Raw genomic sequence first — 13,134 nt, forward strand, 5'->3', positions numbered from 1 at the left:
CTTATTATTGTTTCCTTTCTGGGAAAGACAGGTTGATTGTCAGTCATTAACAATTATCATGTTGTTAAAAGGGTACTTGTGGTGATAATTACTAGACGTAACTTTCTGCGGCGAGCTTAATGGGCAGTTAATGTGCAAATGCAGTAACTTGTTGAAATCGTGGGGAGGTTAAGCATGAGATGCCGTTTTTGTAAAGCTAACTGCAGAGTGGCGCAAATTGGCCAGCAACTTGTGACGATTTGCAATTCACAAGGTATCTCTTCCTCGCTGGATGCGTTGCATATTAATAACCATGTGCGTCGTTCAGACGCTGTTATTTTATCAGCAACATCTGGCCCTTTGTATTTTAAACTTACAGTAATATATCTTCTGTTGTATTCATATTAGATAAATAACCTTGATTTATTGTAAATGCCTTTCAGCTAGTCACTCAGTAACTTGATAATGTTCTTCTCCACAAGACTGCTGTAGCTTGGAGTTTTTGGGGGGTTGAGAAGGCAGATTACAAGGGTACAGGTGTGTTTTAGTTACAACAAAGCCTAAGTTTTACATTCTGAATTATTTATGACATTGTAACACATAATTGGGAAGAAAATAAATGGAGGGAAAATCAAAGGTGGAGTCATATTTTAATGTCTCAAGTACATCTTGCTGGCTAGTTACAGAAAGAAAATAAAGAAGCACTTGAACTTATATAATGCCTTACTTGACCTCTGGACATCCCAAAATGTTTTACACCAAATAGTCTACTCCTGCACCTATTTTCTATGTTTCTATGAAGTGTGGTCACTGCAGTAATGCAAGAAACTCAGCAGCCAATTTGCACACAGCAAGGTTCCACAAACTGCAATGAAATGAATGACCAGGTCTTCCGTTTTTTGTTGTTTATGGAGGGGTAAGTATTGGCCAGGACATTGGGAGAACACCTCTACTCTTCTTAGAATAGTGCCCTGAGATCTTTTACGTCCACCTGAGAGGACAGACAGGATCTTGGTTTAACATCTCATCCGAAAGAAAGCATCTCCGATAATGCAGCGCTCCCTCAGTACAGCATTGGAGTATCAGTCTGGATTATGTGCTCAATTCTTTGGAGTGGGTCTTGAACCCACGACTTTCCAACTCAGAAGAGAGTGCTACCACTGAGCCACTGCTGACTCTACAGGACATTGGTGGTGGTCTGGGAGCAGGATATGTACTCAGTGACTGCTCCATCACTGAGATGAAAAATACAAACATTAAATTCACATGAGTGCTCCCAAAGCAAATTTAATTGGCATCCATGTCTCCTCTATAACATTTCATGGGATTGGACTTGTGCTGAAATTATATATTATAGGTGTGAGGATTCACAAAGTACTCTCGTCCAGTTGCTTTTAGCAATAGAACTATCCAAAAAAACCTACTTCGCTTTGTTTTTGGGTCTGGAAGTGCAATTTTGAAAGACAAAATAACGGATGCAAAATCTTACCTACAGAACCTATAAATTTCATATTTACAGGCCCCTATTTTTGCTTCGATTGTGCGCCGTTTTTTGGCGTCCAAACGTTATTTGGTGTGAAATCCTCATTTCCAATTTTCGCCAATGTTTGTACGCCAGCGCGGACCATATGTGCACCAGTTGAAAATTTTTTGGTGCAGACACGAGTAAAAACTGGCTCAGGTGCCGTTGTTGTGCAGTTAGGCGATTTTGGCCGTCCATGATTTTTATCAGCATGGCGCACACTGTCAAAAAGCCCCGGGAGGGGGGGAAAAAACCTTCTGTGAATTTAAGGAAATCAGCGTGGCATCACAAAAGGACATTGGGGCCAGGCAAAAGAAGACAAAATAAAGTACAAATGCACAGATGTTTTTTGATCGGGTACTCTGAAAATAACTTGGAAAGTCATTTACGAGATTTTGGAGCGAGAGAATTTAATAAACAAATGTGTAAGTATTTTGGAGGGAACTGAAATAACTTTGCTGGATTAGGGATAGGGTTCTTTTTCATCCAAATCGCAACTGGCCGGGCTCCAGGCACAGGTCGGGGGAGTGCCGGCTGGGTAGGGTCGCGGGCTCGGCCAGGCACAAGCACCAGAGCCCGGGCTGCTTTTGAAGCTGAGCGTTGAGTTGTTGTGCTTGTGTTCAACCGAGCTTGCGATCCTGGCCGGCCGGCACTCCTTCGACCCCTGCCTCGAGTTCGGTCAATATCCGAAACGGGACGTTTTGTGCACAAGCTAGAAATCAGCATTTGTCACCGGTGACCCAAGAAAATCACTGTACAAACAAATGCATGTGCAGATCAGGGTGTGGCCCGATCTAGGGCGTCACCCAGCCTTGTGGAGCAAAATGGAGAGGAAAGGTATCAATCATTTAAGTATTTATCTGCATAATAACAATAATAATGGTGCAATTTTTAGTATGTCTGATGTGATAAGGGCGTTGGTCATACATGGCATGCAGAGGCGACGAATAATTCAACGCCGATATTGCGGAGACAGATTGATGGGGAGGAGGCCTTACCCTTAGTGAGTCTATAGGGAGAGGCGCTCATACCTGCAACAGAGTGAGGCAGATTGCATTTGCAGGTCGCGATTCAGAAAGGAGCTCATCACTGAGATCTGCCAACTAATCAGGACAGACATACGGCCAAGAAGTGGAAGGAGGACTGCTCTACCTGCAGAAGTAAAGGTAACAGTGGCACTTGCCTTCTATGCTACGGGATCATTTCAAGCTTTAACTGGGGATGCATGCTCGATCTCGCAGCACGCCACCCATTGCTGCATTCACCAGGTGACTGCTGCACTGTATGGCAAAAGGGACCAGTTCATTTCTTTCCCTATGACCACGCAGGCAATGAGAGACAGGACTGTGTGGTTCTCCAGAATTGCTGACTTCCCCAAGGTACAGGGTGCCATTGACTGTATCCACATCGCCTTGAGGACACCCTTGCAAGATTCTGAAGTTTACCGCAACAGGAAAGGGTTCCATCCCTAAATGTACAGCTGGTGTGTGATGATCTGCAGCGGATCATGGCAGTGGATGCCAAATATCCTGGTAGCATCCATGATGCTTTCATCCTATGTGAGAGCATTATATCTGCGATGTTTCAAGAGTTGCCAGAATGGCAGAGTTGGTTACTCGGGGTCAAAGGTTACAGTCTCACTACCTGGCTTATGACCCCCCCCCCCCACCTATGCAAACCCCACATTGAGGCAGAGCATCAGTACAATATGACCCACATAACAACTTGGAGCATCATAGAGTGGATAATTGGCGTTTTAAAGCAGCATTTCCGATGCCTCGACAACTCTGGAGGCTCCCTGCAATACTCCCTTCACCACGTCGCTCAGTTCACTGTCATGTGCTGCATGCTGCACAACTTGGCCATCATGAGGGGACAGGTGCTGGACATTAAAGATCCTCCTGAGGGGAGAAGAAGGGATGAGGATTCGGAGGAGGCTGATGATGATGAGGAGGAGGAGGACCAGCAGCAGGAGAAGGAACCACCTCAAGCAGCAGGACAATGGTGGAGGAGGGTGGGGTGACCATTGATAAAGACTTGTGTCAATGGCTAATCCGTGAACGTTTTTCTGCCTGAAGGCTAAACGGCGGCACAGTTGATTACAATGTCGCACCATGTGGATTGTTTACACCTGTTTGCATTTTTAAATAATGTGTTGGTTTATGTTAGTTAAATTCACAAAATAATGCACTGATTCTGGTTAAATTAAAAGAATAGATTTATTAAACATTAGTGCTTCACTTCAGTAAAACATTTTGTATCAAACTTTAAACTTCTCGCAAACTTTAACATTTTCAATTAACAAAACTTTATTGTATCAAACTTTTCTATTAACAAAACAAGTAACAGCAAGATACAAATATCTCTCCTCCCCTTATTCTACGACCACTAGCACGTAGTGCCCCTCTTGCCTACCCTGGTGCCTCTACCCTTAGCCCTTTCCCTTGGCGCAGCAAACTTCCTCGGCTCCCTGGTGAGCCCAAGGTTATTTTTTTTGTTTTCGTTGGTGGGGTTGGACAGGGGCAGACACCTTTCTGGAAGGCCCGGGTTCGCCTTCGTCTTTTTCATGCTGTGGATCACCCTGCGGCACAGTCCCTGAGGTTGGTCTGGGGATGATTTGAGTGGCAGCAATTGCTGCCGCCAATTGGTGTTGATGCTGAATGACAACCTGGATGCATTCCCTTATTGCAGCGCTACCTGCAAATTTCCATCACGTATGTCAGGCAATTTCCCCATCAGCTGTCCCAACAGTGCATCAAGTTCATCCACCATTCCCTCCCTAATCTGCCTCACATGTGGTGGTCCTATTCCTCCAGACAGTGTTGCTACTTCTCCTGACAGTCCTGCAATTTCTACCCTCACCTCACCCATGGTGTCCAGGAGCGACCTGGTTAGTTGCATACTCTCCCCACTCATCCCGATGAGCTGTACCATGTTTAACTGCGCTTGTGGTTTATCTATCCTTTCCACCCTCCTTCGCCGTGTCCCACCTGTGCCTTGCTCCTCGACCCTATTGGGCACCCCTCTCACAGGTGTGTGTTGCTGGACCACATTGGTACCCGCATCCTGATCCACGGGCTCCATCGGCTGCAGGTCCAATGTGACCATCTGATCAGTGGGGGGATCTTCATGCAGGCCTTCATCCAGATCGTCCTGCTCAAAATCAGGGAACAATTCTGGACTCGCTCCTGCTTGTCCTTCTTGCTCACCTTCTGTCTCTTCCTGATGCGCAGCTGCTGTAAAACATATCGAAAACATCCATTATAGCCTAGCTAGCCCACGCAGTATCTAGCCAACCCACAGTGCAAATTGCAGGGCACCCACCCCCACCTTTCAAAGAAGAGCAGGGGAGTTATCTCCGGTGTCCTGGCCAATATTTATCCCTCATTCAGCACCACTAAAAAAGACAGATTATCTGACGATTATCATATTGATGTTTGTGGGAGCTTACTTGTGCGCAAATTGGCTGCCGCGTTTCCTACATTACAACAGTGACTGCACTTCAAAATGATTTCATTGGCTGTAAAGCGCTTTGAGATGTCCGGTGGTTGTGAAAGGCGCTGTATAAAATCCATGTCCTTCTTTCTTTATCTCTATTTTCTAGTGAGTTATGACATTAATCACAAGTATTCTTTCTACATTAAGAATTTGTGTGTCAAATAAGCAACCAATTCAGTAGAAGGAATGACATTTCTGCATTAATATGTTTGATATTAATGGATGGAAAGGATGTTTATAACACTGTTTATTCATTTGTTAATCACTGTACATGATGATTATGTCATGCTAATAAACACTGAAAACAAAGGGTTCCTGTTGATGAGCTTTCTCACCAGAACCAAATGGATTCCTCACCTTGCACCATATAACTACTGCTCCCTTGTGTTCAGATTCAGGTTTTTATGACGTGTTGTATTTGAAAGAAAATATGGAATAATTATTTCTAAGTGTGTTATGCTATCCTATTGCATTGAAATAAATACAACCAATTGGTGAATATTGTGCTCATCAAGTTGAGCGATATTAGTGTCAGGAACAATTTTCCATTTTGAACACCCAGTCAGCATCAAATCTTTTTCTTTCTTTCTTAGGCAATCCCTCGGAGTCGAGGATGACTTGCTTCCACACTAATGAGTTCTCAGGTGACTGATGAATCCAATGTGGGACCTACAGTCTCTGCCACAGATGGGGCAGATAGTGGTTGAAAGAATGGGTGGGTGGGGTGCTTGGGTTGTCATGCGCTTCTTCTGCTGTTTGCGCTTGGATTCCATCTGCTCCTGGTGAAGAGACTCTAGGTGTTCGATGCCTTCCTGGATGCTTTTCCTCCACTTTGAGCGGTCTTGAGCCAGGATTCCCAAGTGTCGGTGGGGATGTTGCAATTATTCAAGGAGGCTTTGAGGGTCTCCTTGAAGCACTTCCTCTGCCCACCTGGGGCTCACTTGCCATGTCGGAGCTCTGAGTAGAGCGCTTATTTTGGGAGTCTAGCATTGGGCATGTGGACAATAACATTGACGTGGGTGCGCCTACCCTGCCAATGGATTTGCAGGATCTTGCAGAGGCAGCATTGGTGATACTTCTCCAGTGCTTTGAGGTGCCTGCTGTACATAGTCCATGTCTCTGAATCATATAGGAAGGCGGGTATCACTACTGCTCTATAGACCATCAGTTTGGTGCTGGGTTTGAGGTCCTGGTCTTCAAAAAAACTCTTGCCGACCAAAGGCTGCACTGGCACACTGAAGGCGGTGTTGGACTTCGTCATCGACATCTGCCCTTGTTGACCGTAGGCTCCTAAGGTATAGAAAGTGGTCCATATTGTCAAAGGCTTCGTAATGGATTGTGATAATCGGGGGACAGTACTGTGTGGTGGGGGCAGGTTGGTAGAGAACCTTTGTCTTACAGATGTTTAATGTAAGGCCCATACTCTCGTATACTTCGGTGAAGGAATTGACGGTTTGGAATTCGACCTCCAAGTGTGCACAAACACAAGCGTCGTATACATACTGTAATTCAATGACAAAGGATGGGATGATCTTGGATCTGGACTGGGGGCGACGGAGGTTGAACAATTTCCAGTTTGTTCTGGGGATTTGCCTCTCTCCAGCGGGGAGCTTATTGAGGGTGAGATGGAGTATTGCAGCAAGGAAGATCGAGAAGACAAAACCTTGCTTGACCCCGGTCCGCACATGTATTGGGTCTATATAATCATAGTTTGCTTCAGAACACTGAAAATGCGCCTTATTCCTTCAGAAGAGCAGATCTTACAAATTTAATTTCCCACACGGGCTATCCTGTGACATCGCTGACTGTAATTCCTTAAATCTAGGTGTCTGAAATTTATTACATTAATTTTTTTATTCTTTTGGTCCAACCAATAGCACAAGGTAAAATATCATGATATTATAGCCTAGAAATTGGGGAGCAATCCTAGGCCAGCGCACACTGCATGTGCCTAATGAGGATGGTGGTAGGAGCTTGGCAAATTGGTCAGCCAACCTTATTTGTGTAGTCCAATGAGCTGTGGCTGCAAATCGCAACCATAGAGGCAGCAAGATTGACTAGCGCAGGTGTCAGCCAAAGTCACTAGGAGAGTCTGGGGGTGGGGGAGGAAAGCAATTGGGATGTGGCGACCAGTGGTCGGCACTAACCCACAGATTTAATGTGGGGCCACAATAAGGTAATTAAAAAAAAAAGTTCAAACTTACCTTTCCGATGGTAGCCAACAGCAGTCTCTTTAAGGACCAGTGGTGTGGCTGCCAAGCACCTGAAGAAATTGACTGCATCCTGCGGACATGGGCAATTGAATTTTGCTAAGGAGCTGAAACAGGTTTTAGGACCTTTGCAAATACAAATAAGGGCCCTAATGTCTGTTTCAGGCATATGCAGTGGTCGCCTGCACATGCAGTGGGCATTTCCTGCGTGGAATGAGTGTGTGCACATTACAGACCCCCATGGTGCCCATTTTACGCCTGTAAAACTGGTGCAGTGCAAACCAACTATTAGGTCTTCCAGCACTAGTATTCAGACATTTCTCAACCTGCAATTTTTGCTTCCATAAAAATAATAGCTTACATTTATATTGCATCTTTAATGCAGTAAAATGTCACAAGGCGCTTCACAGGAGCGTTATCAAAACAAAATGTAACACCGAGCCACATAAGGAGATATTAGGACAGGAGCAGTAGATTTTAAGGAGTGTCTTAAAGAAAGAGAGAGATGGAGAGGCTTTGGGAAGGAATTCCAGAGCTTCGGGTCCAGGCAGCTGAAGGGACAGCCACCAATGGTGGAGTGATGAAAATCGGGGATGCGCAAGAGGCCAGAAAAGTAGGGGGCGCAGAGATCTTTGAGCGTTGTAAGGCTGGAGGAGGTTACAGAGATAGGGCGGATCGAGGCCATAGGGGGATTTGAAAATGAGGATGGATCACGTGGGCGCAGAAAACATTGGAAAATTGGACAGGTCAGAGTGTGTGACTGAAAAGGAACCTGTCAGTATTGCTTCCATTATGGGGAAAAAATTAATGGGCCTGAAATTCCGATCGAGGTCTTCCCACGAGCAATCGATTGAAAAAGTTAAAGATGTGCATCTACTTGTTCCTGCTGCGCCCGTTCGAGCTTCCGAACCTGAGGCCTTCAATCCTACGCATCAGAGCATGTGCACGTCAGGACGTGCGCAGGGCTGGAGCTGTAGTCACATGACTCTGGGCAGCCAATCAAGGTGCAGTATTTTCTCTTTCATAATAATGAATGAGAACCCCCCCCCCCCCCCCCGCCAAACATACAAAACACTAATAAAAAATAGAAAAATACACTACATATTTAAGAATCATTTAAATTAAAGTTCTTATATAAAAAAAAATATTTTCCCGACTTTTTTTAAAGATGCCTTAAAATAAACTTATCATAGTGGGGAGGGTTTTTAACAATAAAATGTATTTTTATAACTTTTTATTTTAAAATGTTTTTGTGCATTTTTAAACACTTGCGCCTGTAAAAGTAGGCTATATGCCTGTTTTTTCAGGCGCAAGATTTTTGAGGGCATTTGCTGGGCAAGATATGCGTAAATATCGGAAATCTTGCCCTGCAAGTGTCCTCGCTCCTGATATGTGCGAGATCTGTCAAGCCAGAAACTTGACAGATCGGAAAAGCCAGTTTTCAGCGTATGTGCATTGCACGCTGAAACCCAGCTTTTCCAATGCCTTCCCAGGTCCGTAGAAACTTCGTACGGACCCAGGACATCGGAATTTCAGGGCTATTAAAACATTTGAAGAAATTTATAGACTTTGAACTTCTACAAATGGGTACTTCTGAATCTTTTTTTAAAAAGTACTTTTTTTTAGGCATTCTTTGCCTTTTCTATTTCTGATTCATTAAATTGCTAATACTCTCCTTTTCACAGCTGTATTTGTTTTCCTCTTTATAGTCTATAGTAATTCCCAATTAATTCATTCCTTCAACAGTGGTTTGTGGCAGAGAATTCCAGATTCAAACTACTCCCCAATGATAACAACCCATCCCTATTTACTTTATCATAATTTTGAAGTCCTTAATTTTCTCAGCTGTAGTGAAAAAAGCCATAGCTTCTGTAGTCTCTTCCTAACCATAGCCCCTCATCCCAGTAAATGTTGAATCACATTTTTCGTGCCTCTATATCCTGCCTATAATGAGGTGCCCCCTTGCACACACACATAGCCTCTGGTCTTATACAAATTTTTCTTGCTTTGTGTTCCATGCAGCCAGATACAAAACTAAGGATTCTGCTTGCTGTTATGTATTTGTGCTGTCACCTTGAATAAGTAGAATCCCTGAGGAATTCCTTCACAGTGTTCACAAATTTTACTTTGGATTCTGGCAAAGGAGGGAGATTTCGGGAACAGGGAAGTATACTTATACCCAAAACACCTGGGATGATTAAATGAAGCTGAGTGAAAAATAAAATTATATTTTCACCACTTGTATTTTCTTTATTACACCTTATGGTGTATGTAGGCACCTTTAGTAATGACTCCACGAGGCAGGGTATGATACTTAAACTCTGTAGACCTGTAGTCCTTTATTTGCAGCTCCTGAGTGATGGCAACAAGCTGTGAGTTCCCTTTTATACTGGGTTACCTGCCGTGTGCAGGCAACCCCTAGGTCTCCAGCAGCAGCACCCTCTGGTATACAGGCAAGGTGTGTACAGTGTAAGGGTACATTCAGTGTTGCATAACAGTGTTACAGACATCACACAGTAAACAGGCATGCATACACAACACACCTCTGAAGCAGCTTGGGCATTTCTCTACATTTTAAAGATACTCGCACAGCATTGCACCACCTGCTAGTGGGTTATAGTGACCTTGGGTCTGTCCATGTTGGATCTAAGCTGATCAGCTAAAGTGAGCGGATTACAAAACAGGTTAAGTGGACTGATAACCCAGATCATTTACCTGGAAAGACAACAGCACACTCGGTGCTGGGTTACTTAGCGCTCTGGCCTCAAACAGCACAACATGGCGCGTTTAAGTACTCTGCTGCACTTATCACCCAGGGAATAAAATGAAGTTGCATTTGAATGCTGAAGCTTATTGCCCAAAACCCCTTCAAAATCAACAGGAGAGGAGCAGCAATGTTCAAACATCGGGAATTACTAAATCTGAGGAGCATACATCTTTTAACTGCTAGAATAAGAACATAAGAAATAGGAGCTGAAATAGGCTATTTGGCCCCTCGAGCCTGCTCTGCCATTCAATAAGATCATGGCTGATCTGATCATGGACTTGGCTCCACTTCCCTGCCCGCTCCCCATAATCCTTTATTCCCTTATCGGTCAAAAATCTGTCTATCTCCGCCGTAAATATATTCAATGACCCAGCCTCCACAGCTCTCTGAAGCTGAAATTCCATAGATTTGCAACCCTCTGAGAGAAAAAAATTCTCCTCATCTCAGTTTTAAATGGGCAGCCCTTATTCTGAGACTATGCCCCCTAGTTTTAGTTTCCCCTATGAGTGGAAATATCCTCTCTGCATCCACCTTGTCGAGCCCCCTCATTATCTTATATGTTTTGACAAGATCACCTCTCATTCTTCTGAACACCAATGTGTATAGGCTCAACCTATCTTCATAAGTCAACCCATTCATCTCTGGAATTAACCTAGTGAATCTTCTCTGAAAATTCTCCAATGCAAGTATATCCTTCCTTAAATACGGAGACCAGAATGCCAGATTTCTACTACCCTTTGTGTGGAAAGAAGATAACATATATCTTACAATCTTATAGTCATGTAGTTTTACTACTTTGCCTTCATCACTGAACCCAACAAATACAATTGCTGATTCTTTTCCAGCCCTTTCAATATATAATCAGCTCTCTCTACACTATCATTCACTTTAGCCCAGAGTAAACACATTATCACACAAATAAATTTATCTTCCCATGTAATCTCCCAAACCCACAACCTCTAATACTTAGAAGGACAAGGGCAGCAGGCACATGGAAACACCATCACCTCCAAGTTCCTCTCCAAGTCACACACCATCCTGACTTGGAAATATATCATCGTTGGGTCAAAATCCTGGAACTCCCTCCCTCACTGTGGGAGTACCTTCACCACACAGACCACAGTGGTTCAAGAAGGTGGCTCACCACCTTCTCAAGGGCAATTAGGAATGGGTAATAAATGCTGCCTTTGCTAGCAACACCCACATCCCATGATCGAATAAAAAAAATTACATCACACTGTCTAACTATGGATTCCTATTAGTTGCTTGGCTTGCATTGGCTGCCCTTGATTGTTTTCACTCAGAGCTGCGGTTCTCATCCCGTTTTATTCTCCTGTCCCCTGATGTCAACAGTTCTCCTCTTGTCAACATCTTTCAGTGCCATAAAACTATTTAAATTGCTATAAAGCATCTCCTTCTAGTGATTTTTCCCTTCAATTTATGTTTGTCAAATGACCCTGAGAAATTTAAGTCATTGGTATTCTTCATTGGTTAAGAACCAAATACTTTACAGTGAATTTCCTGTAATTGTGTAACATTATCTGTTCTTTTATCATATCTATATTCATACAAAATAATTCACTAGATTATATTTCCTTAAGTACATGTATCCTACAGTCCTCATACTTTCATATAATGAACTATTGCTTACATCAAGCCATAATACAGTATCCCACTGTAGTTTAACAATTAATTAGTGCAAAATCATGTTGGGTCCCTTTTTTATTTTCTCGTTCTATTGAATTACCTTTGCACCTACTTCATCTGTCAAAGTCTCTTAATGTTGAATTCCTTTGTTTCAGATCTTTTGGCTAATCCCTCTGCTCAGCTCTCTGTACTAAACTCCTTTGCTGAACTCTGCTTAACTGTGCACTGCCTTTCTGGATACATATCTTTACTAGATATGTGCCTGGAGTAGATTACTCCCCTTCTGTCTCTCTAATACCTCAAGTTACACTAAGTTACAATTCCTCTTTGCTTAAGGTGTGAATTTTTTCTTACCCTTCACCACCACCCCCCGTCCCCCGCCCCCCAACAAGGTAACTGAGAAGTGAACAAGTTTAACATTGAAAACTACCCTATCTAAAAGCTAATTAAAAAATTCAAATGAACTGTGATTAGAAAACATTTAGAACATAATCTAATTTAAATATTACACATTTTTATCCAAATTGAGCTGTTTTCTATCTTAATCGCAATTCTCAATTATCAATCCTGTCAACATCCTTACTTTTCATAGCACAATTTGAAACTACTTGTTAATTCAATTAAGTTCTTGTTTGAATAATAGGGTTGAATCTCAGACCAAATTTTGATTGAGATTTATTTAGAAAATGTTAATTTAAGATCCTTTTTAAAATAAACGCCCTTCAATCAACATGCCGATGCAATCTGTCAGGGCATTATGATACAAAATTCTCCACACTATTTCTATTTTGACTGATCCTAAGAGTAGATTGTTCTCAAAATGCCCAGATATATCTTTTGTTCTCAATGCCCTGCGAGATTTGTAGATAGGCTTTATTTTTTCAGTTACCTCAGCTGCAATATGTAATGGGAACTAGAGAGTATGGCCACGCTTCAAACAACAAAAGGCACATGAACAGAGGTTGTGTAGCTTCTAACCACAATTAGAATTTTGACTGCATTCTCATATTAAACAAGAGATATGTAGTGCAATTTTAACTCCCCACCTAGCAGAAACCAGGAGGGGAGTTAGTTAAAATTGAACAGGAGACTTCCCCAATCCTTTTTCGCATCGATCTGGCTGACTCCAATTTTAAATTTCAGGAGGCAAGGACACCTAATCCAAGCCGGTGGGATCTGCTTAATACGCAGATCAGGCTTGGCCGATGTCATCAGGGCCAAATCTGCTATTTTAACCTGTTGCATGAGCAGGGGAGCCATGATGGCTTCCCCGCAAGATCAAACCTGCCAGGAATAGCAGCCAAGGCTAGAAGAGGATCAGCAAGGTATGCTTTTTTTAAAAAAAAACACTTTTAGTTTCCTTGTGAGCCAGGAGGAGCTAGAGCGCTCACCTTGGGCCTCACCTGCCCCGTGCTTCTCTCCCCCTTCTGTGATCAATTTCCCCTCTCAGAGCATTTGTCTTGTGCTGGTGTTCGTTCCCCTGTTGCCACCCAATTTTAATGTCTGGGCAG

This window comes from Pristiophorus japonicus, chromosome 4 (genome assembly GCF_044704955.1).
Source record: "Pristiophorus japonicus isolate sPriJap1 chromosome 4, sPriJap1.hap1, whole genome shotgun sequence".
In the NCBI taxonomy this organism is placed as follows: Eukaryota; Metazoa; Chordata; class Chondrichthyes; family Pristiophoridae; genus Pristiophorus; species Pristiophorus japonicus.